Genomic DNA, 6,000 nt, shown 5'->3' with positions numbered 1-6,000 from the left:
ATATCCCATTCTAGGATGTCACTGAGATGCTTGATCTGAGAGCAATTTAGCCATTGTAGTTAAGGAGACATGAGACGCTCTTGAAAGACTTAATTTGATATTTTGCTCTTCAATTTCATTATCTTTGGATTTTCTATCATTTAAGTTTTCATTCTAATGTTTCATGAATATGCTTTTCATTGATATATATGTGTTAATCCAATTAATCATTTGCATTGTCTAAGCTTTGATTTGCACAAGTACATCATTTTAGAGCATATATATTGGCCACTTAGACACTCCCTTATCATTTGCCACTTAGACACTCCCGATTCCATTTGGTACAGCCCCATCATCACTTACCTTCGTGATAATACCATTTTGTTTGACCTCTCGCATAACCAAAAAATAAATTTCATTCGACAAACCTCACATTACACCTTGGTGGCCGATATGTTGTATAGGAAAGGTCTTGATGATACTTTATTTAGATGTCTAAAAAAGGATGAGTCTAGAGTTGCTCTACAAGAAGTCCATGCAGGGATTTGTGGGTCACACTCCAGTGGTTTCACACTAGCAAAGAAGATTCTTAGGATGGGCTATTTTTGGCCAACCATGGAAAAGGATTCTATTGACTATGTCGAACCCTACAAAAAATGTCAAATCTATGGTAACCTAGTTCATGCACCAGCCCAAGAGCTCAACCCTTTGGCCACACCATGGCCTTTTTATCAGTGGGGCTTTGATTTGATTGGAGCCATATATCCACCCTCCTCCGATAGACATAAATGCATTATCACCACCACAAAATACTTCACCAAGTGGGTCGAAGTGGTGCCACTTGCCGACTCTATGGAAAAACAAATATCTTCTTTCATTCTCAACCATATCATTTGTCAGTTTGGCATACCCCACATCATCCTCACAAATAATGCTTTGTACTTTAAAAATCAAATAATTGATGAATTATGTGAAAAGTTTCACATTGTACACCACTCCTCATTAATTTATTATCCCCAAGGCAATGACCAAGTAGAGGCCACTAACAAAACCATTATCAACATCCTCAAAAGAACTATCAATGATATTGGTTGAGATTGGCACTTACACTTGAACCTCACCCTCTAGGCCTACAAGACAAGTGTCAAGACACCTATAGGCGTGACACCCTTCTCCTTGGTTTATAGCTGTGAAGCCATTCTTCCTTTAGAAGTTGAGATCCCATCCTTGAGAGTTACTTTTCGAGACATCCTACCAGATGAGGATTACAGAGTGGCCCATCTAGATTAGCTAGAGTTGTTAGAAGAAAATTAGTGTGTAGCACATGAATATCTCAAAGTGTATCAAAATATGTTATCAAGACATTACAAAAAAAGGTCAAACCCCATGTTTCTCATATTGGTGACCTAGTGCTTCGAGAAAACCCTAAGAACTAAGTAGCTAGAGAAAAGAAAGGAAAATGGGAGGCCAATTAGATTGGTCCTTACATTATCATAGAGTCCTTTGGGACTAGTACTTATAGACTTTTAGATTGTGATGGCACAGACCTAGTAGAACCCATCAATAGTATTCCCCTCAAGAGATTTTATGTTTAGAGCCTTGAGAAACACATCAACAATACCAAAAAAAAAAGGGTTTTGGGTACAATAGAAGTGAGAGTACCACTCTTGGGTTGAAAAGGGGTGAGAGACCACACCTTTGGACTTTCCTCAATAACAAATGTCCTTCAATGCTGAAAAACAGTCCACATAGTCCTCAAGCAATTGCCTCTGGACAAATTTTTCTTGTTTAAGGCTCATCTAGCACAGTCAAATTAATTTCACACATACCCAATTGAGGAACACTTGGGGTTCAGCATTTCGTGGTTCTTTGGCATTAGATGTAGTTAACAGCAGCAGAGATAGCTAGTATGACAACAACAAAGGGGAGCACAGCAAATTCAACAAAACAAGGAGTCTGATTATGTATTGAGATACCATAGACATGAATTGCAAGAAAATCAATGCACATCTAAGCTATCCACCTTGACCTATGATCACTAATGCTTGTTTTAGTCCTTGTTCGACCCATTTGATGTCCCAAACTCATTTCATTACAACCCCCACGTCCCAAACATAGCCACGCACACTCATGTTCCAGCCTTTTGGCTCATTTTAGTCTCCCAGCCTCTTTAGATACCTCACACAATCCTGTTTACCCCTTGTATTCCAACAAATCTCACTCACATCCTCATTCCACTCCCAAAAATCCCAGAATTGTCTAAAATTACCAAAAAAAAAATCCAAAAATTGCCTAAAAATTACCAAAAAAAAATTCAAAAATTGTCCAAAATTATCAAAAAAAATTGAATTTTTCCAAAGGCATTTACAAGGGGGGTCATATTTGCCAAACATAGCCACGAAAGCTCAAAAAAATCAACAACACCTCAAAATTCTTGTCAAATATGGCTCACTTTAGCTCAAATATGCTATACGACAAGACATGAAATATTTAAACCCAACATGCCTCACTAATATTAAGAAGCAGTGCAGTTATGCCCTGAAACATCTGCTAGACTTTGGAAAATCTGGCATAATGTGAATAGCGCAAGAGGTGTCCCCTTTTCCTTCCTCTTGTCAAGAACAACAATTTCCAATAGATCATTAGTCTTATTTATTTTGCAGTGGCCACTATTAGTCTCACCCCTTTCAATAAATATATCAATGCTATCTCAAAAGCCCAAATATCCATCGGACTCTTTCATCCTCACTCAATCGGGGGCATAGAATAAGTAAGCATAAGCATGAGAGCTTGGCTCCCCCTCTAGCGCCTTTTTAGGCCCAAGCACCTTTTTCACGCCTCTCTAGCTCCTTTTTCAGGCCCCTCAAGCATCCTTTTAGGCCCAAATGCCTTTTTTAGGCCCCTCAAGTGCCTTTTTAGGCCCAAACGCCTTTCCATAGGCCTTGAGAGTATCCATCTCGGAACACACCTAGAGAAACATCCCAATGTTGGTCTTGTAATCATCTATAAAGGCTATTAATATACGCAAAATTATGCCTTACATATCAAGACCCTCCAAAAATGTTATGCAAGTCTCTACTCATCTTTGATTACGAGCCCACACAGACATTTAGTTACCCGCATATAAGTAAAGGTTTTGCTTCCTCTACAAATCGCATTGCTCCCACTTTTACAGAGATTAAAATGGTTTTAATACTTATTACAAAAACACAAAAACATTCAAATACCTATCAAAAATCCAAAAACATTAACATATTCCACAAAGTGTAAAAGCATCCATATATATTCTGAAAATACCAAAAATACGCATGACAATGCATTACAATCAACATATGTTGTCCCTTTGATTGCCACAACAACAAGCACAAATGTTTTATTCTCCTATGACAACAATGACAACATTACATTCAAACAGTGTCTAGCAGATCATTTATTTTGGCCTCCCCAAGGGAGGTGGCAGGATAGGGTGTCCAATCAATGGCATCTCTTCTGACCTAGCTCTAGAGGACGAAGCCCCTAGTGTCAATCCTCTAGGTACCCACACCGCATCCATGGGAATTGGAAACCTTCCCCCACGTAATTGTGCATTCAGCATCTGTGTAAATTCCCTATCTATGAACTGCGTCTCTCACCTATCCTCATTCGCAAATGCCTAATAATAATATCCCATCCAATACGTAGCTTCCTGGTGTATTTTCATTGTCCAGTGCATTTCCACAAACACATTCTCCACCAACTTGTTCACTCCCGATGTAGTGATCGCTTGTTGGGCCACATCTCGCTCCTGTTGCATCTGATCAATCACCATTCACCATCACTCCACATCTGCTTTTGCCTTGCCTAAACGTTGTTGCAATTGCCTCACCTTCTCCTCACTTAACGCTAACCACTCTTGCAACTTCAATGCCAAGGAGTTTGCTTTTGCAATCACCTCCCTAAATGACTCCAACTGCGATTGCAATAACACCAATTCATTCTGTGCACTCTCTAACCCCACATGTGCCATCTTCAATGATTCCTACAACCATTGAGCCCGAGACTGCTCTGCTTGCATTCCTACATCACTTCCCTCCACTCATGCATGTTCCTTGTGCAGTTCCATTTCTAGTGATTGTGTTTGTGCCCACTCTGCCTCCACCACTTCTTGTAGTTGTCTCACCTCTATTTGTGCCCCATCTTCATGTGCCTTCTCTATCAATCCCAACAAAAATGCAACCTCTTGTTTTGCATTCTCTACTCGGACTCTCTCGGTGGCTAACAGTTTATGTAGTTCCTCACATCCCATGACGATTGACCTCTGCCTCCCACCTCTAGTTGTGGCTCATCCACACCTACCCCACTCATTCCCCCTTCTGTTGTCCCTTGTCTTGGTGTCCTAAGACTGATCAACTAATGCGTCCCACTCATTACTCTCGACGTACTCTTCATTTTCTCAAGTGGACTATTTTCCACCTGCACCATTGGCTCATCATCTAATACCACCTACAACGCCTATTGCACTGCTATCCCCGATAACATCATTAAAGCCAACAAGCATGTTTCCTTGGCCCTAATCCCCACCTCTTTAGGTTGTGATGACCCTTGCCCCACCTAACTCACCTTACCTAGCCCAAAAATTAACACTTGGATTTTTGACTGATCCACTAGCTCCTTGGAGGTTCGCCAAGCTCACTTCACTCTTCGCCCTTGCCTCATCCACCTTCCTTGGCTAGCATCACCCTCTTGTTGGGATTGGTCTAGTGAGCCCAACATACTTTCACTTGCACGATTCCCGCAACTTCTCAATATATCCAGCAATCGCCTTCTACTCTTCACCTCGCCTTGTTCCATTCCCATGTTATCCACTTACTTATAGCCATCACTCACTTGAGACTTGTTATTTACTAGCCTTCCACGTATCTGCTCTTTGCACCTCGCTACACTGGTACTCGGTACACTTGACCCATGGCTTTGACATTTAGCCACCCTAATTCTCGTTGACACAACAACCAACCTTATCTTGCCAACACATCGAACACAATGCCTTTCGATAGTTGCACAACAATACTAATTCTTCCAAAAGATGCTTCCCATTTGCACTCCTACCTGTCATCCACACATGCTAACACCAAATACACTTTAACAAACACTATAAATGCAACACCTTTATGAGTTGTCGTACACTAAATCAAATCCAATGTGCGTCCACAAACATAGATACTTACACTATTTTATCATAGCTTTTATTCTTCCAAGTGGGGACCACATTCCCATTTATTGTACAAATTATTGTATATTACACTTGCTTCACACACAACCACAACTACAAAGAATTGAAAAATGCTTATTTTCTCTTATGCCATGATTTATAGTGACTTGATGATGTCTGAAACTAGAGACGCCAAGATGAAATCATGGGTCTTTTCTTTGTTTTCTGTTTGTAGTATTTGTTAAATACTACGGTAATTTTATAATTTATTGTCAATATTGTACATAATGTAAATAGTTTTCTTTCCTGCATATAGTTTTCTTATTGTTTGCTTAAAATCATAAAGTATTCATATTGCCATGGTTGAACAAGTGGTAATTGTACTACATCATGTTTTTAGTGCTCAATGATGATAATTAAAAGGCATCTCTTCACAAAAAGTAACAATTAGTTGCATTTCATAACTTAGGTTTGCATCGCATTTTATGTTGCCTAGTTTTGCATTTCATTCCTTCAGTTCTTGTTTTGCCTCATCCAAAAGTTATTTTCAAAGGTTTGGTATAAAGTTTGAGGTTTACCCTCTATTCATGACCCCAAGGACGCTTGATATCAAAGAAATTATCTTGCTTAACAGCAACATTATCAGTCTACCAATGTGTCCAATTAAAGTCCCTTATCCCCAATTCATCATCAAACCTAATGGTGCATCCATGCTCAATCAGAACAATCTATCCATTATAATCATTCAATCCTATCACTAGGGGCACCAAAAAAATCTATGTTTAATATATAAATTCTTGCTCATTAAAGGCACCCATGCCTTCATCTTTTGA

This window comes from Cupressus sempervirens, chromosome 4 (assembly GCF_028749045.1).
Source record: "Cupressus sempervirens isolate cs-2001-9-10 chromosome 4, ASM2874904v1, whole genome shotgun sequence".
Taxonomy (NCBI): domain Eukaryota; kingdom Viridiplantae; phylum Streptophyta; class Pinopsida; order Cupressales; family Cupressaceae; genus Cupressus; species Cupressus sempervirens.
The sequence above is the reverse complement of the archived record's forward strand: the minus strand, read 5'-3'. Positions refer to the sequence as shown.